This window comes from Falco punctatus (assembly GCF_963210335.1).
Source record: "Falco punctatus genome assembly, chromosome: 20".
NCBI lineage: Eukaryota > Metazoa > Chordata > Aves > Falconiformes > Falconidae > Falco > Falco punctatus.
The window spans coordinates 3,556,817-3,580,091 of record NC_137600.1 but is presented as its reverse complement, the minus strand read 5'-3'; the positions used below and the strand labels follow the sequence as shown (position 1 = coordinate 3,580,091).

The 23,275-nt window shown below is 53.2% G+C and overlaps 1 protein-coding gene across 11 annotated transcripts in view; it reads right to left on the bottom strand.

Moving 5' to 3' along the window:
- PEBP4 (phosphatidylethanolamine binding protein 4) overlaps window positions 1-23,275 on the bottom strand; it is an 80,598-nt gene that overhangs the window by 42,649 nt on the left and 14,674 nt on the right. The gene's annotated exons all lie outside the window — the stretch shown is intronic.

Genomic DNA, 23,275 nt, shown 5'->3' with positions numbered 1-23,275 from the left:
ACAACCCAAAAACCCTACGCTGGAAGTGTGAAGGAATTTGAGCTCTAACTTTGGGGAGGGTGCGGAGCCGAGCACGGCGTTTCTGAATCTCTCATCTCTGCTCGGGAGCCCAGCTGGTGGGAACAGAACGTGTAGTCATGGGACTGTCATCGTGTGCTGTCCAGGTTAACATGTAGCATTTCTATTACTATTAACAGACTTTCTGCTCCTCACTCCATCTGTTCTTCGAAATAATTGCAGTTGTACAGACCATGCCTTCGCTACAGGCAGGCTCTCGGGAGAGGATAGTGCTTTTATGCATAAAAAAAAAAAAAAAAAAAAAAAAAAAAAAAGTGTTGAAAAATAACAGCAAACACGAGAATAGGGTGCAAGCAAAGTTAACAGCAGGCTCGCAATTCGGTACAGATTGTGGCCTAGAAAGGTGGCAGCGCACGCGGCCGGGGGCCGGCGAGGCCAGACCCCCGCGGGGATGGGAGCTGGGGTCAGCGGCCCCAAGCCGGGCTGGGACCGAGGGATTTTGCTCTCTCATTACCTGCAGGCCACCCTAAGAGGCACAATCCCTCACCTTCCACCTAAAGATAGCAAAGCCCTCCGCGACCCGAGTTAATCTCCTGGTGCTTAGGTGCCGTCGCATCCCATGCCAGCAGCCGGGCACTGTCCGTGCCCCCCCCCACTCCCAAATCACCCCAAAAGCTGGGCAACCCCCCCCCCCAGCCATGTCCCTGAGCGATGCTCTGCACCCCAGACAGGTTTTTCTCCAGCTCTGCTCGCTAGCAGCAGAGCATCCCGAGTGGCTGGTGATTTTAGTTTGGGGGGTTTATTGTTGGAATTTTTTTTTTTTTTTTTTTTTGTAATGCTGAAATCCCTCCTCGACACAGGCTAACAGCATTAGCTGCTGTCAGGGCTCCAGACAGGAGCCAGCCCGGAGTGACACGGGAGCTGCTCAGCTTTACAAGCATGAACCAGCCCCGGGGATTTTTGGAGAGGAGGCAAGTGGGTTTAGATCAAAAAATTCCTCCATCCTCCAGTGCAGAGAGAACAGGCGGCGCCTTGCTTTGCAGAAAGAAGGGAGGAAGGGGGAGAGGGAAGAAAAAAACACTTTGGGTTACTGCAGCTGAAAATTTGGGGTGCTGAAGCATCCCTGCAACACCCTGTCACGCTTCCCCGTTCAGCCCAGGTGATGGAGAAGCTGCTGGTGCGCAGGACCTGGTCCCACCAGTGTCACGCCAATGGGGACACCGCTGGGCTGGTGCTAGGGCCACCCTTTCCCCCCTCCCCCCGCTGCTCCTCGGGGTGCTTTGCAATTAGCGTCGAACCATTTTAGCCAGCCTCTGCCTTCCCCGAGGGGTTGGCGCTACCCCCCAGCTTTGCACCCCACGTCCCCGGGCGCAGGCGTCCTGCCCTGCCTCGCCACGGAGCCAAGGCAGCAGAGCCGGTGGCAGATGACAGCAGCACAACGTGGTGTGTTTTCCCTGCTAATTGTTTCTAGAGGGAAGCAACAGCAATATATCCAGTTATTACCGCGGAAAGCATCAGCTACTCCAATTAGGCACAGGTTTAGGAAACTTGCTCCGAGCAGGCAGGGACTTTTTCAAGAGGCGGGCAGGCAGGAGAGGGATTTGTGCGCTGAGGATACACACACAGCTCAATAGATCCCGTGGAGCTGGGGCTGCACAGGAATTAAAGACTTATCCAAATGAAAGCAAATAGGGTGTTAAGCGACACACATGTAGAGTGAGCGGTTTCCTTGGAAACCAGCGCACATGGAAGCAGCACACATGCAGCGCCCCGGCGTTTTCGGCAGAGCCGGGGTGGCCATGGGGCTCTGCCCTGCCGGGGATGCCCATGCTTGGCTGGGGATGGAGCCGGAGCAAAGCCCCATCCCGCCAGCGTGCCTGTTGCCAGGGCACGGAGAAAAATGGCATGAAATACACTTTCTCCTGATTGCGAAGGGAAGCCGGACGGTGCCCAGCTTCGCTGGCCCCACTCGCCTTAGAAATTCAATCTCAAAACTAAGTGATGGGCAAAGTCCCAGCCAAGCCCCCGGCCCTGCGCCTGCTTCCCAGCGCAGGGTGTATAAACGGGTTTGGTTCATTTTGAAAAGTCCACATGGATTCTCCCCAGCTTGGCCATCCCTTGGAGCTGCTCCTCGTTCGTTCCCACCCAGAGCAAGGGCCGTTACGCTGCTCACAGCAAAAGCTGCTGGTAGCACCCAGCCCCTTGCAAGGAAACGGGTGAGATTTCCAGCTGACCTATTGCCACCCATGTCCTTTACAGCCGCTAACAAATTTACCGAGGCAGGGAGCTTCTGCAGAAGCTAACAACGGCACCGATGGATTAAGACGGTATCTGAGCCAAAAGGCCCTCCACCTCCCCAAGGAGCTAAAGCTCGGTGTTGCCATAGCCTGTATTATCTCCTTGAATGGATTTCAGGGTGATGGATGGCACCACACGATGCAAACCGAGGCTGGCCGGTCCCGCCGGTGCAGAGGTGGGATGCAGTGATGCATCCCAAGCATGCAGCGCCTAGGCTGGAGCTTGCACCCCAGCACAACGGTCAGGAGAGAGCTCGGTTTATGCAATTGCAAACCAGAAAATCTAAATATACCCAAAGCAACCTGCTGGAGAGGGGCAGGAGTTCCTGGATGGGCAGGGAGGTGCCCAGCATCCTGGGGAACATCATCCCAACTCTCCCGGGTGATGGTGCGAGGGCTCCAGCCTGCATCCCGCTGGTGCAAGAGTCAAAGCGGTGCTGCTCCTCCCGCGAGGTGGAAGCGCTGCGAGCACCAGCTGAGAGCTGAGAGTCAATCTGGGCTTTTTTCTTGGCTTGTCCCCAGTACTAAAAAGTTTCTATAACGGGCACATAGTTAGCAATTCTGCTGCTGATGCTTCGCCAAAGAGAAATTCTAGCTCCTTCTTCGGTGGCTAACAGCACGGGGGGTGAGGCAGGCAAAAAATTGTTTGCAACCGAGTCTGTTATTGTGGCTCTGGGAAAGCTGCAGAGCACGGCAGGATTTTACCTTCGGATTTTCAACCAGCACCTTGCTGCTTCCACGCTCTTCTCCCTTTGCAAAAATAGGTCAGCAATATTAACCCTACTCCGCAGGACTTGCCCAAGGGGACAAGCAGCACTGTGTGAACGCCTGACCCAGCTCCCCCAGCCGCAGGTCTGTGCTCCCCGCCGGCCCCGCGCTGCCCAAGGGAACTTCATTGACTTTCTAACACTCTGCAGCTCTCCCCATCCCTTCGCTCTCCCCTGGGGCTCGCCGCGGCGAAGCCGGCCAAATATTTATGCAGCCTAATGTTCTAATAAAAATTGATTAATCCGGGATTGTTAAAGCGAGCGCGTTAAAGGTCTCTTCCCGGATTAAGGTCTTGGGATACTTTAAGGAATGGTTTATTTGCTATCGCAGTTAGTTTTCCCCTGTAGCAGAATAAACTGGCTCCTCTCAATAAAACTGCAATGGGTGTGTTACACGCTTAACGTAACCAAGCAGAAAGTGGGATAAATCTTCCAAGGGGTCCATGATGCTGTAAAAACAGGTTTGCATGAGGCGGCTGTAGAGGAGGCTGTGCCCCTGGGTCATTTTTAGGGAGGGAGAGGAGCAACAGGCTGTGCCTCCTGGCTCCCAGACCCCATTGCAGATCCCACTCTGAGCTTCCCCAGAATTAAGATCCATCTCCATCATCATCACCCGCAAGCCGACCGCCAGACACTGAACATCAGGGGAATGGGGCGGCACGTTTCAGCCCCACTGCTGCTCATCTCCCAACCCAGAAAACACCAGCAAAAAGGAAAACACCCCCCCCAGACCCCCCCAGCCCAACTGCCGAGCTGTTGCTCCATCCCCCCACTTTCCCAGGAGCTGTTTAGTGCCATTTGGGCGGCAGGGCTCCGGGGTGAGCTAACGAGGAGCATCCCTGGGCTGGCCAGCAAGAGCCAGGGATGGACTCGAGGGAAGCGACACATTTCCCGAGCGGTCTGCGAGGAGCAGGAGGAGGAGGAGGAGGAGGTGGCAAGCGGCCGCGGTGGCAGAGCGCAGCCTTCCAGCCCAATTACTATCACACAGGGGGACACATGGATTGGTGACATTTGACATTTTCTACAAAATATTTTGATGCAAAATGGCATCTCCATCACAAATTATTTTGCGAATCTTGGCTTGGGTTTGGGTGGGGTTTTTCGGGGTTTTTTTTGTCTTTTTTGTCTTTTTTGTCTTTTTTTTTTAATTATTTTTTTCGCTAGGGGGAAAAAGGAAAAGGATTGCACAGGGTGACATTTGCAAAGGGGCAAAGGAAAGGGTCATCGTTTCCCCACCACAGACAAGGGGGTCGTGGTGGCCGTGCCAGCGAGTGAGCAAAGCAAACGGCACCGGCAGGGGCAAACGCACCAAAAACTGCAGGCTTTGCTCTGGGGCATTGCCATGCCCCCACTGCCGTGCCCGCAGAGCTCTTGGGGACCCTCAGAGGGCTTTTCACCGCTCCCTCCAGCCATGCCAGGGCAGGAGCCACTGCAGCAGCTGCCCCAACTCAGGGGCGTCGTGGGGCCGGACCCTCCCCAGCAAGGCAGGGGTTACCAGTGCTGGGAATTGCTGAACTCTGTGCTACCAGACACCTTGGGAAAGCTGAAATGACTTTAAATGCCTAAACATTTTAAAACAAACCCTGGAACAATTCAGCTCCTAACTCCTTGCCTGCTTTCTTTCCCTCCTCACTCTCTCTCTCTCCCATTTTTACGGTTTCCAGAGCTGTTTTACGCCTCATTACCTGCACACTGTGAGTGATGTCTGTCGGTCCTAGAGCTGTAAATACCTTAAATCATGCTTCATTAAGAATATCTATGGTGCTATTAAAGAGCTATAATAGACAACGAGTTAACAGATGATTAAATATGAACTCCATTTGTGTCAGTCACCAGCGTGCAGGAAGAGGCTTTAAGTTTTTTAAACTCGCTCTCATTATCTGGGGAAGTGGGGCTGCAGCTGGCGGAGATGGAGGGGGGTGGAGGGATGATGGCATGGGGATGGGGGGATGCTGGCATGGGGGTGGGGGGATGTTCACGTGGGGATGGGGAGATGCTTACATGGGGATGGGGAGCAGAGATGCTCCTGCACCAGGAACACCCATGAGGGACCAGTTCCTTGGCTTTGTGACTCAGAGCTGATGATCCTGGCAGCCCTTTGCTTGGCTGGTCCCACCCATACAGGCAAAGAGCACCCAGTGACACATGCAACAGATTGATCTTTAGGGTTTAGTAGCCAAAGATTAAAAAGAAAATAATATAAAGGAGGAGGACAACAAGGAGATATCAGGTTGCTTTGGATAAGACAGGATGGGGAGATGGATGGGAGGAAGAGCTGGAGGCCGGCAGGATGGATGGTGATGCACAAGCGGACTGAGCGTTGCTGTCTTTCCGATAAAATAATAGCTCAGCACAAATGAATTGTCAAAGCGCAAATTAAATAATAATTAATATTATTAAAATCCCATGAGCACGCAAAAAATACTGGGGAAAATTAAATGATGAGTGTTTTCTTATTTTCTGGATTAGATTTTTCTCTCTAAAAATGAGAACAGCAGCTTCAGCAAAGTGGATTATCCCAGTGTCACAATCTCACCTTCCTGCCCCTCAAAGCTCGGTGCTGCTGGTGATGCCAAAGACCCCGCACATGCATCCCACCGCCACACCAGCCACAGAGAAAGGGGTGAGAGGTGGGAGGATCTGAGGACAAGGACAGACCTTGGCTGTAGGGAAGCCAGCTGACCTGAGAATTACCTCTTTTTAGCAACGTGGCCATTGTCACAGCGGATGTCCCCATGGTCTTTGCAAGGATGCAGTGGGGCTTGCTACACCCCATGGGGTGTGGGGGTGACTGGTGCCACCCCAGCTCCTCACCGCCACCTCTCCCATCCCCTGCTCCACCATGATCAGCCGTAAAACCATCCAGATGGGGACAGGGTTGTCACGGCCCTGGGTGTGGGGAGCTACCTGGCTCTGCCCGTGCCCTGCTCTCGCTTCATTCTGGGTGATGCTCACCCCTATGCAGAGAGGGAGATGCCAGATGATGCTGAGCAGGTACAACACACCCTCTGCGGCCACCAAATCCCACCATTTCCCAGCTCCAAAAGGGAAATCACTGGCCTGACACGGGAAGAACGGCAGAAGAAGTTCCTATTCCTACAAGCGCCCAGTCCTCTGCAACCTCTTTATTTCTCATTCCTGAATACGCCTCGACCCCTCGGACCCGGCTCGCCGGCCGCAGGCATGCCCACAGGGACCCCCGGCCGCCTCCGAGGCCATGCGGGAGGACGGGGGTCTCGGGGGGGCAGCGGCGTGGGACGGCGGGGCTGGCAGCTGGCGGCTGCGGGGGGACAGTGACACGTCGCTCCCAGGGGACCGCGCTCGCGGGGACGGTAATTGAATCTTGGCGCTTACATTCAGCCGGAGCCAGCGTGGTGATTAAGTTAACTGGAAATGCCATTTCCGTATTGTTCAAACTCTTAAGTGCCCCAAGCTTCTTATCATTTGCTGCCGGTCCCCTCTGCTCCCTGGCTCCGACCTCGCCTCCCCTCCGGCATCGGGGTCAGGCTGCAGCGGCCCCCAGGGTCACCGAAATAAATTAATCCCGGAGTCCATTGGGAGCCGGGCTGGTGCCTCGGCCACGGAGATTGCAAGGGCTGGGAGGCAAAAAGAGCTTTTCTCCCCATTCGGGGGAAAATAAAAGCATTTCAGGAGCGGCGGGAGCTGCTCTGCCCATCTCCATCCCCAGGGGTGAAGTGCCAGCCCACCCACCGCATCCCTTTACCTGCTGCCATGCACCCCCAGCATCTGGAACTTGCTGCTCCCAAGCCACAAATATCCAAAGGTGCAGCCTGGCCCTTTCCCCCACCCCGGTGCACCATCACCACCTGTTGATCTACACCCAGAAACCGCTTTGGCAAAACGACCAAGAAATAACCCTCCCTGCTACGCAAAGCGCTCTTGCCAGGAACAGGAGGGAAAAGATGCTCAGCTCAGAACTTCCCTCCCTAGTAAAATATTTAATAATAAACTAAGAAGAGAAGCCAACTGTCTCCCTTGGATGTGGTTTTCATTTGGAAGTTAATAGGGTTTTTATTCCCATCCAAAATCTCTCTTTTAATTTATTTTTTTTTTTCTCAATGTATGTTTTGTTCTAATAGATCCATCTTGGCATGCTAAATAAAATACAAATCCTACGGACACAGCCCAACCAAGAGCAAAGAACGCCCGTGTCGCACTCCATTTGTCTCCAGCAGACACACCAGCCACCCTTTCCCCAGGCTCCCGGCCCCCATCACTTTGTTAATCCATACCGGTGGAAAGCTTTAAATAATATTTTAAATACTCCAAGTGAGAAAACATCCGCGTTAATGTGTTAATTTCCACAATACCTTGTTGCTCTGAAATCCCTAAAAAATGGGAAGCTTAAATGAGTCCTATGAAAAGGAACAGGGCATCATTAACGCAGCCAGATCCGTATCACAGACTGCAGCAATTACCATCCAGTGAAACACTGCAAGCTGTGAAGAGCTTTCATTACCAGGGGTTTTACAGGTCGTTCACCTCTGGCCAATCTTACGCTAAAACAAGCATTTTCTGCACCACGGATTCCAGCTTCATTTAAATCTGTAATTGCTTTGATTTCGGTACATATGGAGCACGGGGACTTCATGACTAAGAAATCTATTAGTCAATAAGTTTGCTACTTTTATGGACCTTTAGTCATCTTGCCTCAATTTCTTCCCAGGTCGGGTGATGGATGGAGATGCTGATTTCCACGGCGGGTGCGATCTGCTCCCGGCTCCCCTTTGCTGCAATTACGTTCCTGGGTCACCAAGGGGGAATTCAATCAGGGAGCTGGCCCGTGGGATGCTGCTTCTGCCTCAGAAACGCAATTCCCCGCTGCCAGCAGCCCCAAGCAGCAAATAGCCCTTCTCCAACCTACAAGGAATATTTGATGGGGTTTCATTATTTCCCAGGCCACGCAGAAGGGGGTTACTACAGGGATGCTCGGGCGTGAATCAGGCGTGATCCCTCCATCACTATTTTCCCCTCTCCCCTACCCCCTGCAGATCGAACAGCGCTCTGGGGAGCTGCAGACTGAACAAAGACAGGGGTTATGGTGATTTTTTTAGGTATTTGCACAGAAATGGCCATAAGCACTGTGTATATTATGAGAAAATTCCCCCATTTAAGGGCTGCGATTTGCACCTTTGTATAAAACCCCGGGTGAGTTGTGTATCGCGGGGTTATCCATTCCTTCGTGGGTGCTGGCGGAAACAAGAGACAATAGTCTATTCTCCTCCGTACCGGTTCCTACCCAGCCCTGTATCCAAGTGCCTGCCAGGAGTGCATTAAATGATGCGATTAACATCTGTCACATGCGGTTCAGTCTCTCTTTCAGTCTCTCCCGGGGGAAGGAGCTGCACGTGCAAGGGAAGGGTTTGTTTTGGTGGGTTTATCTTCTCTCTCTTTTTTTTTTTTTTTTTTTTTTTCCAAGTGTGCAGCGCACAGAGCGGGGAAATGCATCTCCAGGGGGAAAGTGCCCTTTGCGTGCTGGCTGGAGCGGGGCTGGGGGGGTTGGCATCTTGCAGCCGAATCCCCATTTTTGGGGGGGATGGATGGATGGATGGAGGAAAAAGCTGGTGCTGGGATGAGAGAGGGTCTTAGGGAAGGTGCAGGGGGCAGATGCTGAAGGACCAGAGGAGCCCACAGCAGCGCTAAGCAAAGCCTCCAGCATTTGCACGGGGCTGGATTCTCACAACTTGCTTGCCGACACCCAGAAAGCTGAACCCTGCTTTAAACAACGCACATTTCCTGCACGTTTCCATTTCTGCCCTGGCAGGAGCTCAGCCCAGCAGCTTTAAGCAACCCACCCAACATGCTGCTGCTCTGGACCCCCCAAAAAAACCCAAATCCCACCATTGTGTGGGTGCAAGGGTGCTGCCTCTGCTCCTTGCCCTGCCAGCACCCAAGGCCAAGCCCTCAGCTGCCAAAAACAGGGCAGTGATGCTGTGACGGTGCCGGGCAGCGATGCTCCAGCACGACGATGCGAAGCCAGCAATGATGCTCCACGTTCATAAAATTTGAAGAGAGAAAAAAGCTACACCCTGCTCAGCCCCACCTTGGTAGGGTCAAGCCCTGCTGTGTTTTTTTTTGGGGGGGGGGAAAGGATGAAGCAGGATGGTAGGGTCTTAGTGCATCTTCACAGGACAGGCAGGAGGATGGGATGCTGCTCCTACAGACGGGATCTTCTTTTAATTGATTTCTCATGGTTTATTGCCTCCTCATTTTAATTGCAATACAAACGTTTGCTGATGCAATTATCATGCATATGCGATAAAGCTGTTAGAGGGTGTCATCAGGTCCTATTTCTTCATTTATTTTAGGGCATGCAAAAGGAAAGAGAGAGGTGTGCTTTCTGCACGGATTTCTGGCGATAAAACATAATTCCAAGGTAGGTTAATTTGTGGTGGTAGAGGGGGTTTGGGTTCAGTATACTAAAAGCAAAAAAATTCGCCTTACAGCAGCTCATCTGGGGGTGAAATAATCCACTCAACATTCAGATTATCAGCTAATGCACATTTGCATTAGAATAGGCTAGAAGAGCTCCCAGGGTGGAGCAAGATCCCTCCGGATCAGCCGCTGCCCTTGCACAAAACAGCAATGGGTCCTCACCCTGAACACAAAACTACTCATGGATGAGGCCTCTGATCCCCCCAGTGGGGAAAATTCCTTGGGAAATGGACCCTGCCATGGGATTTCATTCCAAAATGCTTAAATTTAGGAATAATGGGGGGAAAAAAGCAGAATTTCCCAGAACTGGCCAGGGCAGCTTGTCTTGAGCCATGGTGCCAAATCCTGGAGATGTACCAAGGGCTCAGGATGCCAGCACTGACCCCAAGGCATCGATGGAAGACCAGCAGCATCCCTTCGCTCTGGGTCCATGCCCAGCTCAGCTGTAAACCACCAGCAAATTCGGGAGCAGCAGCCGCATCCCAGGCAAAAAGGAGCCAAACCAAAATGCCTTGCACGGATCTGCAAAAGCTTGCACGGCAAGGGCCAAATCCTGCACACGGATCAGGCGGCACCGGCACCGGGAGCCCCGGCAGCCGCCGTAAAACCTGACACTGCACCTTTCCCATCGCAGCTGTCAAAATGAAGCTGTCGCTGTGACGGCCTCCTCGGAGCCTCGTTAAAAATGTGACGGTTCCCTTAGGCTACCAGGGGAGACATGGCCAAATTAATGAGGATGTGACAGAGTTTACGGGTCAGATTAGACTCCTCTTCCCAATGGCTGCGCTTGGCATAAACTTGAAAATTGAGTGAAAAGAAGGGAAGCCGAGGGTGAGGGACTGCGAGGGGTTCGGGGAGCATGTGTGCTCACCAAAAGAGCAATCCTGTACTTGTCATAATTAATCAGGCACATGTTAGACGAGCAGAAAGTGCTTGGCCCCTCCGGTAAGGGAAGGGAATTAAGCCCTCACCACCTCGCCCCACCGATCCAGCCTCCCCGGGATGCACCGTGTAGGGAGCAGGTTTGCAAACACATCCTTACGGCTCTTCTACTTAATTTCCCCATTTAAAAATAAACAACCGGAATAGATTTTCTTCCCTTCCCCCTCCTTCCCCACCCCCACCCCCTTTTCCCAATCTGGAAAACAACCCACTTGCAGCGAGAAGACGAGACGGGAGCCCTGGGTGAGCGGCACCTCGCACGTGCGAGGGGAAAGGGGTTCTGCACCCTCCAAATGCACGGTGCTGGTGCAAGCAGCTGCCTCAAGCATTGAGCATCCGTGGTCCCACCAGGCAACAGCAGCTTGGTACCTCCTGAAGACACGTACAGCATCCAGCTGGCCACGCTGGAAACAGCCAGCGGTAGCAACCACTTTGGAAAACCCTATAGCAGCCTATAGAGCTATAACCCTATAGCCCATGCCCATAGCAAGGGGATGCCTGCAAGCCCCTCTCCGCCCATCAGCAGCCCTTGGGGGGGGCCAGGGAGCTGGTGGAAGCACTGAGAGAGTTGCGTTTGAGGGCAGCTATTTAATCTCAGACTCTGAGAACCGAAATAAAGCTCGAAACAATCCTGAACCAACCCCTCGAGCCCAAACAGCAGCGAGATTTGGGACCCAGTCCAAGCTCTGCAGCTTAGGCCCATCTCCAAATATCTCCCAACAAGTTTATTTATGGAAAATAAAATCAGTCCAAGATGTTCACAGCTCAGGAATATTTAATGCTATTTGGTGAGAAAGTATTTCCAGTCAGAAGGGAACTGCACGGCTCCCCAAGCCCGGCTCCCGGGCATCACACTGGGGACGATGCTGGCATGGACCGACACCAGTCACCCTAGGAGCTCAGAACTGGTCCAGCTGGATCAAACGCCTCCCTAATTTAATTCATACCAATCCTGCTTAATGAATTGGGTCTGGAGGTATAGCGCCGGGCTGCCTGCTAAGGTGAGCCAGGAGAAGAGCCAGGTGTTGGAGCATCTCCGAGGGGGAGCATCACCCCCAGGTGCCCACCACAGCACTCGGCACTCAAGGATGTGCTGCTTGGGGACCTGGCCAGACCCACCCCCTTCCCATCACAGCAGGAATGGGAAGGACAATTGCCTTGGCTGGGAAGAGGAGGAAAGTGGCAGAGTGAGGGATAACCCAGAGGATGCTCAGATACAGCAACACCCCCTTGTGCTGCCCCCGTCGCAGGCAGCGATGTCGCGACATTGAACTGCAACCGTCAAAACTCCGCCAAGCTACTTTTGCACCCAAAATGATGGGGAAGGGGATGAACCGCCTGTTCCCAAGCAGCAGGAGTGAGCACAGCCCGGGGGGCACGCACTGCCCCTCTGCCTGCCGATACCCCGACAGCGGCGACCGCCCCGGTGCTGAGGTTACACCGCGACACGGAGCTGTCTGCCGGAGCAGCCCCGAGCCAAGGGCAGGCCAGCCGCAGCGGTGATGGGAGTCGCTTTAATAGACACCTGCCACCTGATGGGGACCATTAACGCAGCCCCCTGCTCCTGTCCGACACAGACCAGCATCCTCAGCCCGAACCGCATCCCTGCTGCCACGGCGCGATGGGCTGTCACCTTGGCAAGGGGGGACACACAACCCAGCCGGGGAGCGGGGGAGCACACCAGGGCAAGGCCTGGCTTTTACAAACAGCTCTAATATCACTGGAAGATGTCTCCGAGTCATGCACCGGGTTGGAAATGTCTCCCATTATAATTATGAGTCATTCCTGACTCAGTGACATTTCTGAAATTAAAAAGCAGCGGCTGGCCCAGCCCTGTGCTGCCCCGCTCAGCGGCCGCGCACGCGCTACGCAACTGACTTTTAATGTTATTACCCAAACAACCCCCCAGCCCCATCACCCCCTACCCTGGCTCTGCAATCCCTCAGGGATGGTCCCCTGGGATGACAGATTTTGCACTTACACCCTGAAGTTTGGGTGGTTTGTTTGTTGTTGGGGTTTTTTTTTCCATGTGGGAAAAACTGGGATCCAAGCCCAATTTTGCCGCCTGGGCTGCTGCCAGGGGCAGAGCTGGGTGTTGTGTCCGCTTGCACCCAAGCGGCAGGAGCAGCCCTGGGGATGTCACGAGCCAGGCAGGATTTCCTAGAGCGCCACATTTAAATGCAAAATGCTTAAAATAAATCAAAGCAACCTGTTGGGTATTTCCAACAGCCCAGGACTGAGCCAAAACCTCCAGCAGAGAGCCGTGCGCGCAGCAAAACCAGGGCCACGCTGCCGCAAATATCTGCACAAATAAGGGTGTTCAGGGACCCTCGGCCGCAGCGGGGCTGGGACGGTCACAGCCCGCTGCTGGGTGGTCCCCAAGGCCAGGCCTTTAGGCACATTTTCATTAAGGCAGCCTTATCCTCATTGTTCAGTTTTATACTGGGAATGGCCAAATCCAGGATGGGAAACGCTCTGCGAACTGATAACCCTCAATTGCACAATTATTCCCCCCCCTCTCTCCATGGTCCCTTTACAGCCTGAGCGCTCTGTTATTAAAGCAGTAGATTTTAGAGGCTGGGAGGCAGCTGCCCTTGTGAGAGGAACGGGGCAGGGATGCTTGTGGGTCAGGATGCTCAGAGGCAGGGATGCTCAGAGGCCAGGATGCTCAGAGGCCGGAATGCTCAAGAGCAGGGATTCTTGTGAGTCAGGATGTTCAGAGGTTGGGATGCTCAAGAGCAAGGATGCTTGTGGGTCAGGATGTTCAGAGGTCGGGATGCTCAAGGGCAGAGACGCTTGGGGACCAGGCGCAACCAGCCACGTTCACCGACATCTCAAATGCTCTGTGCCGGGATGAAGTTCATAGCAGCCCCGTGAGGCTGTGGCAGGGCACGGTCCAGCACCCAAGCAGGACCAGTACCCGGGGCTGGGGGCTTTGGGATGCTGCAGAAACCCTGCATGGTGCAAGAGCCCTCTCTGCACATCGCGTTTTACCATCTGCAGCAGGTGACCTGCCGGCGCAGCTCAGCACGGCTCAGCATCGCGCGGTGGCTGGGGAACGCACGCCGGCAGCGCCAGGACATATCAGAGCAGAAATAGACCCGGAGCCGTCGTCCCCCCCCACCGCCCCCTTTTTACTATTATGTCTGAGAAGCGACGTCTCTCTTTTTTTTCTTCTTCTTTTTTTTTTTTTTTTTTTTTTACGATGATTTAATCGCTTGGTGATGAGGGCTGCCTGGCTGGGATACAACTGAGCTCTGGGCATCGCCAAAAGAAACGGGGGATATAAAAAGAGGAGGAAGCATCAGTAGCAGCGACGCTGATTGACAGCGAATGAAATGAAGCGGCCAAATTTCATTGGCATGGTTTGAAATCCCAGGACGATGCGGATAGCTGATGGCTCCTTTCCTAGGGTTTTGCCAGAGCTAGCGTTTGCCTTTCATCCTTATTTAATTCACTGTTTGGAGACTGCCACAGGTTTTGGGGGTTTTTTTTGTGTGTGTGTGTTTGTGTGGTGGTGGTATTTTAATTGCACATTTCCCTCCTGAAGGAGATTTTTTTTTTTTTCCTGACATACCAGAGTGTGCTGGAATGAAGCTGGGTGTGCAAAAGAGAGGGGCACGAACAAGGTCACCCAGCACCTTGGCCACAGCCCTGCCTCGTGGCCTCAGGCCCTTGCTGAGAACAGCCCTTAAGTGCTCGTGCAATTTATACCCTGGACGCAGATAATTAAAGGACTCAAGACTGAGGTTTGATAAAGTGTTTTCCTGGAAAGGCAGCATCCACTGGGGCTCAAATTGAGTGCAGCCACTGCCCGGGGGGACGTGGGTTGCATCGCTTGGGCAGGGGTCCCACAGGAATCCCCCACACTCATCCGCCTGCAGGTATCCCTGTCCCGATTACAGAATCTTTGCTGGGAAAACCATGTGAAGGCTGCGGTCATTGCAGGGGACGGAGCAGCTTTGCACATGATGCGCTCCAGGAGCATCTCCCCTTCCACCCGCCAGGTCCCTGCCACCAAACAGCAGCCAGTGGCACCTGCGGTGACATTCCAGCAAAAGAAGACCAAAAGGTGGCAAAAGCAGTACTCCTCTTTTCCAAGCCTTCCTTCCCTTTTCAATGGGGAAAGGTGCCAGGCTGGCAGAGCTGCAGCTCCCGGCGCTCCACTGCCGGCAGCTGAGCCCAGGCTGGCTCATCTCACGGATGGCCCAGGAGGGGCTGAGCTCAGAGCATCAGCCCAGCAAGCCCAGAGGTGACCGGGACCAGCCAGCGCCACCAGCCAAATGGATCTGGTCCTCAAATGCCAAAAGCCCTGCTCCTCCCTTGCAGCCAGATTTCCACCCAAATTCCCAGGCTTTTCCCTCCAGCTGGAAGAAATCTGGCAAATCCGTTGACTGCGTGCGACCTGCCCCTCTGTGAAGAGGGAGATCTCCTGGGAGCAGCAGCTCCTGGATGGACAGGACAAAGCCCAGCAGCTGCAGAAAAAAACAGGGGCAAAGCCCTGAGCAGCAACCGAACCCTGAACCATGGGGCTGGCACGTGCCCCTGCTCCCACCCTGGCACATCGCCCCCCCCCAAAAGCAGCCAGGTGCATGCAGCGCAGCAGGAATTGCAAGAGTTTTCAGTAAAAAAAACACCTCTGCTTTTGCAAGGGTTTTTTGCACCTGGTGGGTGCAAAGCTGTGTCCCCAGCCCCAGGTTTGTTTTGCTGTGCCATCATCCTTGGTGTGCCTGGGTGCAGCATCGTGGGGGGCTGCAGCATCACGAGGGGGTGCAGCATCGTGGGGGGCTGCAGCATCACGACGGGGTGCAGCATCACAAGGGGCTGCAGCATCGCGGGGGGCTCTGCAGCACTGCCACCTCCCTTCCTCCTCCCACTTGCGAAATATTTGTTTAATGAGGGAATTCCTGTTGCGTGTACGTGGGCTCTGGCGCTGTGGGGAGCGCAGCTGCCCTGCAGCATCCCCAGACGTGGGAAAACCTCCGGAGACAGCTATGAGCCCCTCGGTACCAGGCCTGGCGTGAGGGTGATGGGCACTTGCAGCAATACCAAGACCCTTTGCACGAGGGTTGCAGCTCACCGCTTCCCTGCTGCGGCACTGGGGCTGGACTGGACTGAGAGCACCAGGAGCTGCTGTGGTCCCCGTGTGTCCCCCCCACAGACACCACGACACGCGTCGCCCCACCAGCCACCCCTGCTTCCAGCCCCGAACTGCAGCACGCGACGCGGCCACTTTGATCCGCTGCTTAATTCCTCCTTTCCCATTAATTTCTGATCAGGCTCTGAACCTTCTCACAGAAACGAGGAGATCAAATGATTAGTTAAGAGACAGTCAGGCGAGGAGAACATGAAAGGGAGAAGTTTTGTTTAAGGATGTTAACCCCGGCGAGGCGGCGCGGGAAGCGACGGAGCCATGAGCCGAGAGCTCCCTCTGCTCCCAGAAAACCCACCACGGCCACCAACGCACCCACCGCACCAGGATCTGCCCACCCTGGCCCTTCCTCGAGGTCCTGCAAACTCATTGCACCCCAGAGAGAGAAGGAATTAGCCACTCCAGGGGATGAGTTGCTGCTAAAAAAGCATCAGCCAAGGGTGAGATGGTCGCACAAAGCCCCTGAGCTAGCTGGTACCCCCTAGCACCCTGACTGTGCATCAGCTCCCATAGTACGGGAGACCCCCTGGATGCAAAATAGCCTATATATCATATAATATCAGATTTATTATTTGATTAGAGGCAGCTCAAAGGAAACGGCGGCGCTTCTCCCATCACACGAGCCCCCCCAGGACAGGGGAAAAGGAAGGAGTTTGCATTGCCAGTGCTGAACCTGTCACTTGGGAAGGGAAATAAATAAATGTCAGGCCAGGAGGAGGGACCAGGTGGCAGGAGAGCTCTAGTACCCAAAATAAAGGGGAAAGGGAGCAAAAAATTGTTATTTCAATTACAACGAAAACATATTTTAATAGAAAAATGTGGCTTCGTCTTTCATACTCGATACCAAGAGAAGCAATATCCAGGAATATAATACCTCATGTCTGCACAAGGAGAATGAGTTATTAAATCAGAAGATGAATGGCTTGCAGTGCAGCTAACTGCTCCGCTTACAAGAAAAATAGTTATAAACTTACTCTTTGCCCCAAAACGCATTCCGCCCCCTCATCCCCAGGCCTCATCTCTCCCCTCTGGTGGAGCTCACCCATGTGCCACATTTCTATGGGTTACAAAAATACTGGAGGGAAAATTTTAACGGAAGTCCAGAAAGTGAATTTAGAGGGTTGGGGTTTTTTTTCTTCCTCCTCCTCCCCTTCCCCCACCTTTAAAAAAAAAAAAACACACATGAGGAATGAAAATAACCCACATAGTTCAATTGTGGGCAAGTAGTGAGGATGTAAATGAAGGTGCATTCTTATGTATAGCGGTGCACCCAGCAGCCCCGTGGCAGGGCGACTCGCTCGGCACCTCGGTTCTGCATGAATAAATATGTATAAAAATGTAACAGTGCAAAAGAACTCAAATCCGATAACCGAGACAGCGTTTCTCACAGGCTGGGAGCAACAGAAGCCACCAGCTTTTCTTATTCTTCCGTATTTATGTAAAGAGCTATTGAAATGATAATGCATGGCCCCCTCCCCATATGGAGGAGGATGCGAAGGGTTTGTAGCAGTGGATGTAACCCCCCCCAGATATTAAAGCCATGGGTGCAGACCCACCGGCGACAGTGGCCAGCAGGGGCTTTGCTCGCTTGCCAGAGTCTCGGGAGATCTGGGCACGCTCAGGACCAGCCACCAGCTCCATCAAGGGGCTCTGGGGATAACGCAAAGGTTTTCCTCGAGTCCAACGCTGAACTTTGTCTGCCAGAAAAGTCCCATTGCTTCCAGGACCCCAAGAAACATTGATGCTGGAAGTCACCTGATGACTCTATGAGTTTAAAACGCACCGTGCACGCTCGGATGGAGGCACGCGTGCCGAGTGTGGGGCCAGGACCTCCCCGAGCATCCTCAAACCCCCTGGGACCACCAGCAGGCACCGAGCTCCTCTCACCACATCAAAGCAGGCAGAATTTTTCCCAGCACTACAGACACTTCCCACTCCTTTACCCCCAGATATCTCAGACATCCCCCCTAAGCAGGATGTCCCGAGCCCCCCAGCAGCCTTGGCATCGCACGGCAGCCCCCCAGCACAGCGCGGCTGCCTGGTTCCCCGTTACACAACCCTGCTCGGGAGATCCTACGTGGGCAGACGTGGGCTTTCCTCTGAATTGACAACAGCTCTCGCTGCAGCTCAGCAGAACATGAGCAGCTTACATAAACAGCACTCAGAGTTACCCTGCGTGTGGGCTGCACGCAGCCGCCCGGGCTGGGGGGAGCCGCCTTCCCCCCCCCATATTTATTTTTTTTAATTTTTTTTTTCCCCCTATAAAACAACCCAAACCATCTTCTCCTTGTGGGGGAAAAGGCAGCGCGCAAGAGAGAAATGACTCAAGTGTTTTGTAACTTGTCACATTCAAAGCTGCAATTTGGAGGCAGGAAGGAGGGATCCAAAATAGTCGCCCCAACCCCAGCTTGTATAACCGAGATCCCCCGTCCCCTCCCCTCCGCCGGGAAAAGGGGGAAATTTCTGCCGCAGATTGGCAGCTGGAACGAAGCAGGCGAGCTCAGGGCTGTTACGGCGCAGGAAGGAGCCCCCAAATTGGGAAGAATTACTCATCCATGGAAAAGGCTCCTGTGCTGGCGGGGAGGCACCAGGGAAGATGCTGCAGGGAAGGAAGGCTCCCAGGGATGGTTTCTCCAGCTCAGAGCCCAGCGGCGAGGCTGAGCCCCCCAGGAGGCTGCCCCGCACGGGAGGTGATGCCCAGGAAAGCAGGACAGAGCGGGTTTCCCTGCGGAAAAGGGACATGGCGAGGGCTGCGCCTCGATCTGCTGAAGGGCATCAATAACCTCCGCTGCCAAAACTGAGGCCGGAGCAGGCTGGAGCTTCCCCGGACACCGGAGAGAGGATGGGAGATGCTCGGATAGTCCCATGGGAGGGTTCCTGAGCACAGTAAGGTCAGGGTGTGTTTTATGGGCAAACATCCCCATCGTACAGCACTTCCCCCTCCTCCTGGACCAAAGCCACCACCACTTCGTGGCTTTTTCACCCACGTGCTCAGCCTCTCACCGCATCCCAGCGAGACCCACGAGAGCCCGGCTGCACCCAGGCCCCTCTGCAAAGGGCAGGGAGGGCAATCCCTGCCTGCAGTGGGAAGGGTGACGGAGCAAAGACACCCCCCCAGTACACCCGACCCCGTGCCAGGTCTGGTCCCAGAGCTTTTCCCAGACCCAACAAGGTGTGAGGCCAGAGCTGCAGAGCAGGGGCAGGAGCATGCCCGGCTTTGCACAGCGTCCCTGTCCAGCTGCGTTCACTCCTTGTTACAGCAGCAGCAGGGATGTTTTTCCCTCTGGGTACCAATCCGGCATGGAGTCAGTGCCAGCAACTTACAGAGGAGCTGGGGAGGATGCAGGGGAGATGAGGAGGGTGCGGGTGGTCGATTAAACCTGATTTCAGACCCCACAAATTCAATTTTCAAGGCACAAGTGCCAGGAGTGGCTAGAGGAGCCTGCCTCCCGCTATGAAGCCTCCTGCCCACCCAAAATGCCGCAAATTCCTTTTGAAACAGTCAAGGCAGCTCCTGGGGAGGGCAGGAGACCAGCAAGTGACACTTCACCTCGGGGCTCCCTGGTCCACCAGCAACTGTGGTGATGAGGCTGACTTCAAAGCCCCTGACGCATTTTGCGGGGGCAGCGCTTCCTAAGGGTCTCCTCCAAAATAAAATGGGTAGGAATAAATAAGAGGAGGGCTGAGCTTCGCAGCTGTTCCTCTAGTGTCACCCCAGCTGAGGCTCTTAAACCCAGAGTGCTGGACACCCACACTGGCACCCAGAGCATCCCGGGAAAATCCCAAACAGAATGGAGAAGAAGGAAAAAAAAAAAACCCAAACCAAAAACCCCAAAAAAACAACCAACCAAAAACCAAACCCAAAAGATTAGGTTATTTTGAATAGATTAATCTGCTTCTACAATGTGCTTCGGCTTTACAGTTTTAAAAAAAAAAAAATAAATGAAAAATTCTTTATATCTTTACAACAGGCCCGCCAGATGGGCGCATCGCTGCAGCTTTTATATTAACAGGTTAAACCCGAAGCGGTTACAAAGGTGCCCTGTGGTGGCAGGGATTTGCCCGTGCAATAAACCAGCATCACGGAGACAAAAAGCCAAATTCCCAATCCTGGGATGTGCCTGCTGGGATCCCGCACAGCCCACGGCACATCCCAGCTCCACACACACGAGCGCCGGCTCCGATTTTAACACAAAACCGGGTGATTCAATACAAAATATACGTCTGCAGAAGCAACACAATTATCTCTTGGAGTTAAGCATTGATGGATAGAAGTTTTAATTACCAAACCTTTTCATCCTCCCCCACACGCAAAAAGTATTTTTTCTGGCATGTTTATTTAATAATAAAATATGATAAAATTATACGTTAGTGAAATAAGTGCATGGTGTGTGTAAAGTACAAGATGAGCTGAAGTCTGTTTTGTCACCAGCGCTGAAAATATTAGCTCCTTTGATCTCTTTGGCTCCAAAGCAGCTCTAGGAGGAGAGAGCAGCACACACCGCACATCGTGGAGCGAATCCAGCCCGGGGAGGGGGGCTGGACCCCCGCTCCTGCCTCTCCACGTGCCAGCGTGCTCCCCGCTCACGCAGGGCATTAGAGATTGACAGCCTCCGCTCCTGCACATGTCCCCATCTCTTGATTTACCCAAAGAGAAGAGCAAGCACCAGCCAGCCGCCTTAATCGCCACGGACAGGGCTAAAGGGTGCCCCCGTCACCCATCAGTATCATTTAGGGCTTGGAAAGCGCCCAGCTCCCACGGGGAACGCCCGTTAGACCTCTGTGTTCAGATCAGTCTGAATTTCAGTTGGTCCTTCACACCGTTGTCTGGTTCATGTATCCGTGCCGTACAGTAACGCTCACTGATGCGGCTGATGCCCCGGCATCGGGATGCTGATGCTGCCTCGGCACCAGAGCAGCCTCTGCTCCAAACCCTGGGTGCTAACAGGGGAAAGCAGCATCTACCACCCGTTTGAGACTGGGGAGATATAAGTTACTCGCTTCCCAACATATAGATGGGCGGAGGTTGAGGTTCCCCCCCCCGCCCCTTCCATCCCTTGCACTGCAGCCTACAAGTAATCCTCCAGCAGGAAATTTCCCCCCTTCCCTTGGAAATTCACAGCCAACCTGCTAATGAGTCTTTGTGAAACTTGTGCCTTCTTACCTCTAATTTTACAGCCTGTTAGGATTTGAGCTCTGTGGACAGCCTCACATTTGGTTTCGAATTATAGGCTGAGTGGCTGTTCTCTCCTATTATTGTGCTGTCAATCTTGTATTAGCACATTATAATATGGTACACTGAATGCATCTGTTCTGTATATCACAAGTCCTAATTGTCATTTGTTGAATCACTTTGTCTTATATGATTGTTAAGCAATTATTTCACCCAAAGCAGCTTAAACTTTGATTACTGTATAGTGTTTACAGGGATCAAAGTAAAAGCATCAGCTGCTTCAAACATTTTGCTGTTGAAATAGGCACAAGTGTCTGTCCCGCACCAGCGCGGATGCCAATACATCAGCAACGAGGAGAGCAGACTTGATGACCATGGTTCTTGTCACCCCCAGAGCCCATCCCTTCTGCCTGAAGGAGAAGGTTATTTGTCCAGGATTGTTAAACGTCCAGCAAACGTGTAGGTAATAAAACTGATGCAAAGTGACATTTCTGCCAAGATTGCTCACGGAAAGAGGTTCTCATGGCATGTGGCACCAGCTGTCCCACTGGTCCCCTCCGGTGGGGTAAGGACCCAGCAGGGACTAGCACCCCACGCTTCTCCAGAGCTTTCCATCAGGGATGCTCTGCTCCAAGAGGCACGGAAAGTCATGCAGTGCTTTGCAGGACAGGGATTGCATCCTGACCCAGCTCTGCTGTGCAAACCTCCACCAAAGCAGAGGTGGCTGCAGCGTGCCAGGTCCTGCGTGGTCCTGCCTGGGAGCGGGTCAGCAGAGGACAGGGCTGATGCAGCACAGAAAAGCCTGCAGCACGCAGATTTTTTTTTTTTTTTTTTTTTTTTGCTTTAACACCCCACACGAGCCCTCAAACAGGCACTTTGGTAGCTCGCAGGCCTCGCACCAACACCACCACTCAGAAGTTGCTGCAAAGCCGGGACGGTCCCAGGCGCCGGGGAGCCGCGGGGCTGGCAGCCCTCTGAAGTTGGGGATGCTGGTATGCCATGGCATGGTCCCAGGGCATGGGAACCCAAACCAGCATCAGCTCCAACAGGGCGAAAGGGAGGGGTTCATCACCAGGGGCTTGGGCTAATCCCCATAATATCTGGCTGACAGCATCAGGAAGGAATGTTGGGCCATTGTTTTTTTTAAAGTAGCCCAGACAGGATTGAGAGAAAAACATGCTGGTGGCTCCTTAACCCCAGACAGTTCCACGAGCCAAGGAGGATACACAAACTGTCAGGAATCTTCTGCTTAAACCCAGCTTTAATGAGACTTGAATTTAACCTGAGTGCCACTCAAAAGCCCCCTCTTCCAGCCAGCTGCAAATCACTGCCTGACACAACTAGAGCACATCCCAATTAGGGGATTAAGCAGACCTTCTCCTCCTTTTGTTAAAAGCTAATGAATTTCCCCATACAAATAATTTTCCAAATAATGGGCACCAGACCCTAGAGCACAGAAACCTTTATAAATCAGGACTGTCCACAACCCAGCCACTAAGCGTTCACAAAAGGGGGGAAGAGTTGGGGCTGAGGCTGGGACAGCACCAGCAACGACTCTGCCATGGACTCCAGAACAATCCAAGCTCCTGGGAGAGGCTTGTTCTCCTGCCCTTCACCCTGGGCAGGGCAGGGGCATCACCCCAGGGGGAAGGTTACAGGCTTAGGCACAACAAACACGCAGAGGTGCTGCTGGATTAAGCCTGATGCAACCCATGAAGGCATCACCCCATGCTTTGTGCAGTTGAGGGGGGCTTTTCCAGCTGCCATTTCAGCTCCAGCTCATTCTGCCACAGAAATGGCTTTAAATAAGATACTATGAAAGGGACGGTTCTTGGAAGAGCAGAGAAAAATCTGTACAGCTGCAGAAAAGTTCTAGTTCATGGATGCACAAGTTGCTTCCTCATACTGATTTGGACAGGAGAGGATTCTTGCAGAAACAATTCAAAGTTGAACTAAGTTCAATTTGGGGTAGGAGCCCTGCGAATAAAAAAATCACTTTATTTCCGAGATGCCTGGCCCCTCGTCCAGACAACAAGTCCTACCCCTTCCCCATGTCCTAAACAAGCAATGGCACAGCCCAAGGAAACCTTTAAGGAAGTCGTCAAACCCCACGGATGAAAACAAATCTGGAGGAGCAGGTAAAAAGGTAGAGCCGCAAAGCGCAGCTCAAGACCTTCGCGGCGGGTAAATTGCTTTTTAACAAGCAGACAAGTTCTATATAGCATCAATAGCACCTATTGTATGTTTTTATAAAGTGCAGAAATATGTTTTTAAAAGGCCAGTAAATAAAGTTCCTATCGATTTGATCTCAAGCGTAATCTGTTTTTCTGTCTGCCACCAACAGTGGTAATAAAACAGAATCATGTAACACGGCGTTTCGGCTAATGCGACTATACATCACGGCAGGGGCTGCGTGCGCGCTGGCGATCTATCATTTTCTATTGGGATTGCTTAGCTGCAGAATTTATAA